At 37.6% G+C, this 11,773-nt stretch overlaps 1 non-coding gene across 1 annotated transcript; it reads right to left on the bottom strand.

Moving 5' to 3' along the window:
* Positions 1-10,847: 10,847 nt before the first annotated feature.
* LOC123462675 lies at positions 10,848-11,010 on the bottom strand. Its single transcript, XR_006638456.1, has one exon. It is a non-coding gene; the product is annotated as a U1 spliceosomal RNA (small nuclear RNA).
* Between the last annotated feature and the right edge of the window lie 763 nt (positions 11,011-11,773).

Raw genomic sequence — 11,773 nt, 5'->3', positions numbered from 1 at the left:
CACGAGGTTCACAAATGATCCCTCATATGGAGACTATTAAGAACTGTTCATAATAGCAATTTCTTGCCAGATGATCCTTCTCTATGTGCAGTGCTATGCAACTGTCTAATATTTTATATTGATGCATTGTGAACTGTCAAAACAGCTGATCTGAATCCTATTTCATTATAGAAAATAAGACAGATAAGTCATTTACATTATTAATCTAACCCATAACCCTCTTTTCCACCTATATTCATCATCATAATCTTTAGTCATTAATAGGAATATTGGAAGATATTATTAAGAATAAAATAAATAAAGTCTTCCTTTTATGTATTCAAATTTGTCAAAAAGTATCCATATGTGCCAATGTAAAGATGTAGATACAATATTCCTATATTTTCTTATGAGAAGTTCATGTGATTGTGAAATTTGCCTTGCTAACAATGTATACATCTAAATTTGCCAGGTAAAATACTTGGGTGAAACAATTTACAAAATGGCAGTATAGACACGTGATTTACTCAATACATTTTGATGTTACAAAGAGTGTTATAAGATGGTGAAGCTCTTGAAAACATCAAGACCTCTACTGCAGCACAAACCCAGTAGTCAGTGTGCTTCACCCAACACATAAGCATGTTCTGTCCTTGTCCGGTGACAAGATGCGCCATGTTTTAGATTTAAATTAGTTAAAGGCATTGAACGTTATAGGCAGATACTACTTTACTTGAAGCTCAAATGGCACATATTGCCCAATGGATGAGTGCTATTTCCTAAAAGACAGAAATAAGCTAGAGATGAGTCTTTCTGTCTCCTTAGATGTGTACATCTAGATATATTTTGGCCAATTTGAGTAAAAAAAAAAAAAAAAAAAGAAAAGAAAAAGAAAAAGAAAATTGGAGACAAACATTTGTTTAATCCCTTTGAATGTCGCCCAATGTTCTTGGCAGAGAATGATGATAATGATTTTTCAGATAGAACAGCGTGTTATGGGTTGGATGAAAGCACTAGCTTTTAGCCTACTTGGATTTCTCGGTGAGTCGAGGAATGATTTCCCACACAGCCTACTGCCTGTCTGATTTTCTTAGCAGGACTCCATAGCTAATGTACTCAGTGAAGTGAGATGAAGAATTTCAATGTGATCTCCTTGCCAAGTTGAAATCAGCTCTCACCACTGCTTAAGAAAAGGTCTCAGCTGTCAATGAAGTAGCTGCAAGCTAAGGGCATCAGAATGGCAGCTGCCAGCCTGCACACTGTCCGCCACCATCGGGAAGTTGATCCCTACCATAGACTCATGGAAACAACAGGATCTTGGGATATCACCAGATGGACCAGTCTGTCATGCTCAAGCTGTACAGGAAAGAATGAAGTTGCTTTGTATGAGTTGAAGGTGCCAAGTCCCAGATCCTTTCAAAAGAGAGGGCAAGGCCTGCCAATCATGACAACCATTGCAATACAAAAAGGTCAGATAGTCTTGTCTTTGTACATCAGAAATGCCAACTTTCTGTCAATGATGAGGTCAAAAATCTGTACTATATTAAAGCATTTGTGCCAGAAGCTTCAAAGTTCCCAAAGGTCAGTACTTGTGCCAATCAAAAGAATACAAGTTAACTTCTGCCCAAACTTTAATGAAATAACTTCATTATTTCCTAACTAAAATTTTACGTGCTCTGTGACTTTATCAAACTGCTTCTGGTTTCCTGGTACTTGTATGGCGATTATATGATAACCTATCTTCTACAATGCCAATTTTAGAGCTTAAAGTACATCATATTGACCTGATATCACTTGTCACAACAGATATTTGGAGCCCAACCCTAACTTTTTGGCCTCACTGGTATTGGAAAAGGAATCAAAAAATAACTAAATTCCCAAGTGCTATTGATGGCATTAGTTTGGGAGGCCATTCATTGGGAACCACTCTCTTATATGGTTGCACAGAAACAAAATTTATATAAATATATATTAAAAAAGGATGCTCCTTACACATAAATGCTCACAATTTTTGGCCTTTATTTCTTTTTTAAAATTTTTTTTTATTTATTTATTTGAGAGCGACAGACACAGAGAGAAAGACAGATAGAGGGAGAGAGAGAGAATGGGCGTGCCAGGGCTTCCAGCCTCTGAAAACGAACTCCAACATTTTGGCTGGTTTTGTTAGCATTGTTTGAGTTCACAGCACTATATTCCTTTATATAGTCCCAGATATCCAGATGCTTTCTAGTATATGCTAAGGAGTTTTCTTGACTGTTAAACACAGAAGCAGAAATCTACAGAAGGGATTGGAGAGATTGTTTTGTGGTTAGGGTGCCTGCCTACAAGCCAAAGGACCTAGGTTTAATTCCCCAGGACCTATGTAAGCCAGATGTACAAGGTGGTGCATGCATCTGGAGTTAATTTGCAGTGGCTGGAGGCTCTGGAATGCCCATTCTCTCACCATATCTCTCTCTGTCTCAAATAAATAAATATTAAAAAAATACAAAAGAGTCTACAAAAGTATAGGAAATTAAATGCTCTTTATGATATTAGTGGTGAGATAATATTATTGGTAAAATCATTGGGCTAAATCACAACTGCAGTACAAATTATATATTTGTTAGATTATGGGTCAGCACCTTTAAAATCTAGCCTTTCTTTTCTTAAAAGTTGAATAGTCTGGCAACATTACTTGACTACTTGTGTTCAGTGAGATGAATAAAGAGGTATCTCAAATGAAATAGTAGTGAAAGCAAACACTTGAAAATTTCTTCTAAATTCATTGTACTCATACTTCAAAATCTTATTCCACAGTGTCCTGGAATATTCTTGACATCTCTTTCTGCTTATTGTTATCAATTACAGAGTTCTGTTGGGTGATTTTATTTCTAAATGCATATACTAAAATATTTCTATATCTTTTCTAGTGTCAATGCTAAGCAGCAGAAATATTTGCCTATGATGATTTCATAAACCATTGAAACATGTTAACAAATTTTCTGTTGGTTTATGTTTTCTTTTTTTAAAATAATATTTTTATTGACCAAATAATATGCTTTATGTCATATATGCTTTAGTCAAGTATATATTATGAAACATGAAACTTCTTTACTCTCTTTACTTGATGGTCCCAAAGATTTCCTACAGACATGTATAATATTTCTTCTGTTCATGTTCAAACACCACATACATGTATACAAACCTGCCACTTGAATGAATGTCTCCCAAAGGTCCACGTGTCAATCTCTTGAGTTAACAGCACTTTTTTCCTTGTGGGGAAAGAGTGAGACCTTGAGAAGCCTGGGACTAGTTGGAGGTCTTTAACCCATAGGAGATCACGTGATTCTCAGTTTGTCTCCGTCTGCTTCTGGTTTGTGATGGGATTGTCATGCCATCTTCTCCTCCATGACATGCTGCCTTTGCTAAAAGCCCAAAGCAATGAGGCCACAGAACATGGACTGGAGACTGAGAACTTTGAGAAAGTAAAACTTTTCTTGTTATATCAATTGGTTCAGGTATTTCCTTATAGTAATCTAGTAATCTTCAAAGCTGACTAGTGCTTGTGGTATTTTGTCCATTATCGGGGCTTTTCAGGATCTTTGACATTGCATACTCATCATTTTATTTTTTATAGTATCTTTGAATTTAAATAGGTGTTCTATACTATGTAAGCATTATGGTTTATATGAATATTTCTTTATTACATGCATTTTATTTTTGATTTTTCACTTTTATTTTTAGTGCAATGAATTCATCATTACACACACACACACACACACACACACAGTCTCCAGGAACATGAATAAGCATTTTTGTCATTTTCCGAATTTAGTATCTGCATAAGAATTCAATAACAGAAATGTTTTTGATACTTAGGTATGAAAAAGCCCAAACAACTAATCATCATTCCTAATGGTAAATCAGTCTCAGTCTAGCTCATTCTGCTCATTTATGCCTTCAGTTCCAAAAACACTCATTATTTTCTGTTTTCCTCACCTCTGGAATACTCTTATACAAACTTTTCCTGGTGAGGATTTTACTGTGAAGTGTCCTTTACATCTGCAATCCTCAGAAATGTGAGCTACTTTCTGACTGTCCACATCTCTACCAGCTGAATTGGGGTGGGGGGGGCTGTTATCAATTATGTTCATTTTTGTGATCCATTTTAAAGTCTCATCACAGTCTGTAAGATTGTTTGTTTAATACTGTTTCTTGTCCCATGATTTAACATTCTGGGAGGACAAGAGTCATTTTATGTATACATTAGTGACTCAGAATATTTTCTTGAGCGTTAGATATTTATCTTGCCAAGACCTGGAGGTATCTTAGCTGTATGTGAGTCTCAGCTTTCCTTTTATGATGCCTGTTTGTAGAGGCACATGTGAGTCAAGTCGCTTTGTTTTGGGCTGTTTTGTTTCCAGAGGGAAATAAAAATAGATAACCAGAATGGAATTGGTGATTTCATTTTTTTTTTTTTTTACATAAGACCAAAATGGCATTTACTTCACCAGTGACACTACTCCTATTGCATTTAAAATTGGTAACTATTGGGTGTGAGAAGTTAAGAAGGTTTGTACAATGATCCGTTATGCTGCAGTCATGCAAAATTTTAGTATTTTGTCTCTTGATTCTCTTTACTTGCAATTGTGAATGATAGCAAGCACTCAGGACTCCTCTTGTTTCAGTGCTCACACTGCTGGGTCATAGCCTCAAACTCCACGAGCAGCAATACCAGGAAGACAAAGTATCCATTTTGCTTTTAGAACCTAATTTCAGTAGAGTCCCCCTGGCTTCTCTTCCGAAATGAAGCATTCTGTCAGCTAAGGATGGCTGACTTTACACGGATGTGAAACTCTGCTTATCCTCTCGGTGGTATTGTTTTCCAAGTAAGAGTCTTTACCTACTGAGATCATTTAAGGAGTTTAGCAATCTGCTAGGCATGCTGAGGGATAAGGGAACTGTATAAGTAATGGTTCTTGTGAAATATACTTTATTTTTTATGAGAGAAAGAGAGAGAGAGAGAGTGAGCAAGACAGAGAGAGGTAGAGAGAGGGAGAATTGGCTCACGGGAGCCTCCAGCCACTACAATGGAACTCCAGACGTGTGTGTCGCCATGTGTGCAAGTGTAATCTTATGCGTCTGGATTTTATGGGATCTAGGGAGTCAACCCTGGGTCCTTAGGCTTCACAGGCAAGCGCCTTAACCACTAAGCCATCTCCCTACCCTGAGATGTACTTTTATGCACAGAATGCTTACAATGCATTCATTGAATGGTCCCCTGTATAACATAAATTATTTCAGGATGTATAGAAAAATAAAGATAATTGGACTGTATGTCAGAAGATAATTCTTATGGTTGTTTCTTACATATGTAGTTGTATGCAGCTTAAAGTTAATTTTAAAACCTTCATATTTTGAATAAAATAAATGTCAAGGTTCTTACTCAGCCAGTGAGAGGTGTGTGATCCTTCCTAATCTTTACAAGTCTCACTTTTTTTCCCCTCTTCTACCTGAATATGCATCTCATCCTTTTCTATATTTAGTGTGACTTTCCAATCATTCCTCATCTTTTGAAATGTTATTAATCACATCAAGATTAGTTTGAATTTGGTCTTCTCCTAGAAGTCTTCTCTAGTACAGGAATAATTAGAATTCCTATAGCTCTGTAGTTTTTTTTTTTCTTTTTTTTTTTTCAATCTCATGTTAGCTTTAATGGGCACCAATTGGGTTATCATATGTGTTAGGGACTGAAAACATGTTGGATACCTAATAGGCATCTCAAGGACTACATAATAGGGAGTGTGGGATGGAAGGGGAGGGTAAGAGGATGCACACAAAAGTGGACCCAAATGAAATAGTACCATAAAATCCTATACCCTGGAAGACAGACTAAAGGGTTGAATCTTCATCAGGTCCTTTAAGGGAACACCTGAATCAAAGGGCCCTGGAGAGGGTATGATGAAGACTGACCTTAGTCCTCTCATGTTTCTCTCTTTTGTTCCCCCCCTTTCTTTCTTCTTTCTTTCTTTCTTTCTTTCTTTCTTTCTTTCTTTCTTTCTTTCTTTCTTTCTTTCTTTCTTTCTTTTTTTATACTATCTATCCTTTTCTTCCTTCTTTTCCCTTGGCTCTGGCCTGGAACTAACAGTACCAGGATGCAGTTAACAGTCATAATGAGCTGTTGACCAGGAAGACCTACAAAATGTCGCAAAAGAATACAGATTTATGTCAAAGCACTTGGTTACCCACCAAAGGCAAATGGCAAGACTTGACTGCCAAAGACTCCATATGCTGTTGGTACAGAACAGGGAGTGACCTTCTATAATTAGGAAGAGAGTCAGTCCCCCAAAAGTTAGCTTGTCTAGTGCAAGAAGGTGATACATGAGCAAAATGACCAACACCTATCCAAGCAACTCGTGGACTAAGGTACTTACCAGCAAACAACCTGACATGATGCTCATCAAAGTGCAATAGTGGCACACAGCCATGGTGGGTAACCAACTGCTCTTGAATTGGCTAATGGATCCACTCAGTGGAATGGAACCCATAGCTGGAACTGGGAAACAAGTCGGAACCATATCTAAAAATTGACTCTGCTCTCCATTACAAAGTTTCCACCAATCTTGAGCTACAAGAGGGCCTACACCTATTAAATTCCCTCTAAAACAATAATGATTATTCCATTTATCCAGTGATGACTTCACTCTCTGTTGGAGAATCTGCTCCTCTCTTTCAGATGAATACAGAACCTGAGGAGAGAATCAGTCCATTGCACCTCAATATGGCCCCAGCTGAAACCCATAGAATAATTAGGGAAATGTGCAAGAGTGCTGCTTTCTTGGTGAACCTGGTACAACACAAGGGTGAAGCAGATAGATACGGAGAACACTCAAATCCTACCAAATCAGATATCCAGAGACACAGAGGTTCCCAAGACCTCATCACTGAAGTAGACCTAAAATGAACCCGACATAGCACAGGGAAATTTGTGGAAGAGAGGGCAGAAAGATTGTTAGAGCTACAAGTTGGGACATTATACAGAGTGACATTGCCTGTTCCCCTAACTGATCGCTACCCCACAATGCATGACCCATAATCCCCAGACAGGAGAGTCCCTTCGGAGTGGGGAGGAGGCTAATAATGGTAACAGTATGGTTGTTTACACACTGAGCATGTACATAACTAATAAAGAAAAAAAAATCATCAAAAATTAAAAAAAAATAACATGAAAGGAAGACAACATTTTGTCCAACTCAGAGTAGTTTGCAGTCTAGAAAAAATAAGTAGAAACAATTGCAAGCAGAATGTTACATGATAAACTCAATAATGTGAGAAATAAAGGAAGCAGAAAAGAAGGAATGATGACTTACATATGTAGTACAAGAAAACCTTCAAAGAAAATGATATTAAAACAGCAGGAGTCACTGCGGCATGACACAAGGTTTTCTTTTATTTTTCTAAACTTTGATTAATTCAGTATTAGGGCCTGCACTTACGTGAAAGGGCAGGGTGTGCAAAGATAGTGATGTGGTAGGCAAACTGGACAGTTATGCAGAGTGAGCTGCACTGAACATGGTAAGTTTCTTTGAATTCAACCTTTCAGTAATAAAGACCGATTGAGATGCGTTATGCAAACAATGACAAAGTAGAATTTGTGTTTGGACAAGATTAAACTGACAGCACTATGAATAACCTTTTAAACAGAGGGAAGAGGAAGGAGATACCAGAAACCACAGCACTAAATACACCAGGAGAACATGTCATGGTATTGAGTAAAACTAAGAAATCTGAGTGATATCTAGAAATGTAAACCATATTAGTAGGATTCCCTAGAGGAACAAAACTTATAGAATGAATATACATTGTTAAGAGCAATTTTTAGTTTGGTACATCTACTATAGGTTGAGTCATCCAGCAGTGACTGCTGTGGTAGGCTAGAGGCTGAGAGCCAGGTATCTTCCCAGTTCCTGAGGCTGGAGACCTCAGCAATCCTAGTCTGGTGGTTAAGACCTGGAGGATTCTTGGAGAGCTGCTGTTTTGGTCCATGTTGAAATGAAGAAGAATCTGGTCAACAAAGCAGCAGGGTAGGTGTACTTGCCAGCTCAAGTAATTTCAGGCAGAGGAAAGCACATAGATAGGTAAGAAAAACAAAAGCCGAAAAGCAACCAAGACAAGGGGAGTTGTCCTTCCCCTCCCCTCCCCTCCGCAGGAAATCAGAAAATATCCTGTGGATACTTAGATCAGATCCTTTTATAAATTGGGTATCCAATTAGAATGAACCTCATTAGCAACCTAAAAATAAACCTCATAATTTACCCTTCTCTGTGTCTCAGTATGTAGTTCTTTGCTGACTTAGACAAGAGCTCCAGATGTGACAGCCACTGACATGAAAGTTCTAATCCCATTGAGAGCGCTATCCCATATCAATTATAGTCTTTAATGGATATTCACAGCCACAGAAGAACTTTTACAGATAAATTGAGGTAATTATTATTAAAGTCACAATTTCAAATAATGAATATTTTTGCTTAATTAAAATATGCTTTTAAAGGCTGATCATCATATGCTTAACAAAAGGCAAAAAAAAAATGAACTTTATATTAAATGTCTAAAGTATACAGGAAAACTGTGGCCAAAAGAAATATAAAATAAATCCCTAAGCCTGCTAAGTCTCTGTGTTTCATCCTATACAACCTAAAGTAATTTTGATTTGGTCTTTTGAAAATCAAATGAAGGCCTAATTGTGTCTTATGAAAATTTCAGAAAGGGAATGACTCCATTGTGAATACATGCTCACTGTAAACCTTTTTAGAAGTGTGTAAAACAAAAATGGCTGAGGAGTATTTACTATAAAACCAATGTAAATTCTTTTTCAGAAATTAAATTTAAATCTTTTGTTCAGTGTTAACTAGGATAAGAAGAAAAACTCCTTGAGATGTTAATCAGGAAATATTTTTAATCTCCTAGAAATGGTACCTTTAGTTGTACAGAAGGTCATGGCCACAAATAATAAAGCTTGCATTGCAGGAAACTGAATTTTCGAATAATGTACAGAATGCGTCTTTTTAAACATGGGAATTGAGGTGGTTTGTATTGCTTGCAAATGAAAGTGTGATTCTATAGGGAGTCACCATGATGGAAATTAATGGCTTTCCTACTGTTCACCCAATATGTGGTGTGTGTTTGCACAAAGTATTTAACAATCTTATTGGAAGAAATTCCCAAATACTTTGACTTTGAATACATTAGACACACTCTTTATTCAAGTATTTGACAAAAAGATATCTTGGGTTTAGGCATAAAGTGGAACATATTATTTCACAAAGAAAAAAGAAACTAAAAAACACTCTGTTCCCAGGCCTTTATTTAGCCTATTAATTTTAACCCAGGATTAGCACTCTTCTCATTTCTTTTCCAATTAGTATCTGGAAAAACAAGAAAAATGCACATATCATCAGTCTGTTTTCAACTTGAATACTTTGGCTTCTGCTCATATAGTTCATGTTCTTCCCTGATTCTTCTTTATCCCCAAATGTTTTTATCTGTGACAAGCTTGTTGCACATCAGCAAGATATGCTTTTTGTGATAAGAGATGGTTACATCCTCTAAACTAGATTCCAAAGCTGATTTTGTCACCCACATTTTTAGAGGAAGCTGAGATCAACTTGGATTTTCTGTGTTCATAGCTTTAGACGGTGCTACAGTAAGGGCTGAGAGAAGTGGTAATGTTTTCAGTCAATGGCTAATCGGACACGGGGCATGTCTCACAACATTATGGTTTTCCCTGGGTTTCTTAGTTCTCTGCATCTGGAAAACTGCTATAGAACAACACTTTAAGGTAAACAATATCACTCGAGTGGATCGCTCAATTCATAACAGGCAGATATACAAAGAAACATGCCAGCTAGCTAATTAGAACTAAAACTATAAAAGGCAGGGAAATATTCTCTCTCTAAAAAGAAACAATAGCTTGCTGCCAAGCTTTCAACAAAAATGTACTCAGGGTGGATGGCATTGTGGCAAGGGGAGAGAGCCGGATGATCTCAGATGCTGCTCAGTCTTACAGGTTGATATATCTATCTCCTGGGCATAAATATACCTGCCAAGTTGGACAAAGCTCTGCCAATGGGTCAGGACACCCTCTTTTAAACAGCTTATAAAGAAATGAGTAATTAGCTCTCATTGATACATTTGCATTTATCTAGACTTCGTAGAAACTACACTCATTCTTTTTTTTTTTTTTTTCACTCATTCTTAAAAACTGAGATTACATAATAGTTTTGCTTTTGGCAATTCGGGCTCCAGAGTCTACATTCTTATCCTAATTGGGTTTTGGTATTCCAGACCCTTCTTTATTTCACTTACCTCTACGTATAATGCCCTTTATAGTTCCTCGGGATCCATCTGTGGGTTTTACTTTCCCTGCTGCTGCTGACCAACACCCTACACTCCATCCTATTTTCCATCTTCCTGATACCTGAATTTCTTCTAATTAAGAAGGACTGAACATAAACTGAATGCCAACTTTTTTGTTTGTTTGTTTGTTTGTTTGTTTGTTTGTTTGAGGTAGGGGTTTTGCTCTAGCCCAGGCTGACTGGAAATTCTCTGTGTAGTCTCAGGGTGACCTGGAACTCACTAAATGAGATCCTCCTACCTCTGCCTCTCCACTACTGGAATTAAGTGGTCTTGAACTCAGAGGTAGGAGGACCAAACTGGGATTAGGCACAGAGGTGGGGTAGCACACTGAGTTTACAATTCGGCTGGTCTGGTTTAAGACCTTGCCACCACAGACTGGCCTGGCAAGAATTCACTGAACACAGACCCAAACTAACTATGGGAGGCCATTGGAGGTGTTCAAATACAAAAGCTCCCATTTAGAACCAAAATACCAGGGGAGAGTGCGAACGCAGCCCCCCACTACCACAAATTATGCAGTGGAGTTTCCCACATTTGGAGAAATCACAGGGGCCAGCACATCCGGATTCAATGGATAAGCCTCGCCCTGGGAAAACTACCTTCGTGATCATGGTCTCTCCCCTGCCAGGTAAGTATTCTGAATGCCAACTCTTATTCAATCTTCAAAACACACTTGGGAGTCACCTATAATTATTGTTATAGTATAGGTTTTATAAGCAAGGGAACTAAGATTTACAAAAGTCAAAGTTTCAAGATTAGGGCTTGATTCTTGATATACCTCCCATTATGTAGACCCTAACTCGAAGTAATTTTACTCCTAATTTATGATAGTACTGCTTAGCATCTAAATACTTGGAAAATGACAGTAAGCCATTTCTGAGATATGTGTGTGTGTGTGTGTGTGTGTGCAGGATCAGAAAATGGCTTTGGAATTTAGACTTTTCTAGGTAAAATATTAAAAGGTATTATAATTTATGTGGCTTTTAATATACCAGTGTGCAGTGACCATGAAATTGCGAGCCATGTAAAATTTGTCTCAAATATTTTGTGCAAATATTTATGGAGTATATGGTAAGACTGGGGGGTCTAGCGTGGCACAAAGCAGCAAAGACAAGGCTCATGATCCAAAGAGCCAGAGATGTAACTAAGGCGGAGACAAGATGCTAGATGCCTGTAAACACCAACAGAGAGCTGGCTGATGGACTCATAACTCCCCTCATTGTGCCATAAGCCAGGTGTTAGCACATGGAGCCTCTAATATGCAGTGGGTAGTTCAGTAAGCACATGTTCTGGTTACCATGACAACAACAGGTGGTTTTTGTTTGAAATGCAGTGGGCAATGGCCAAGAAGCTAGGGAATTAGACTATTCTCATTACATGCTATATAAAGTAGCATTCT

Source organism: Jaculus jaculus, chromosome 7, assembly GCF_020740685.1.
Source record: "Jaculus jaculus isolate mJacJac1 chromosome 7, mJacJac1.mat.Y.cur, whole genome shotgun sequence".
NCBI classification, from domain to species: domain Eukaryota; kingdom Metazoa; phylum Chordata; class Mammalia; order Rodentia; family Dipodidae; genus Jaculus; species Jaculus jaculus.
The sequence above is the reverse complement of the archived record's forward strand: the minus strand, read 5'-3'. Positions and strand labels throughout refer to the sequence as shown.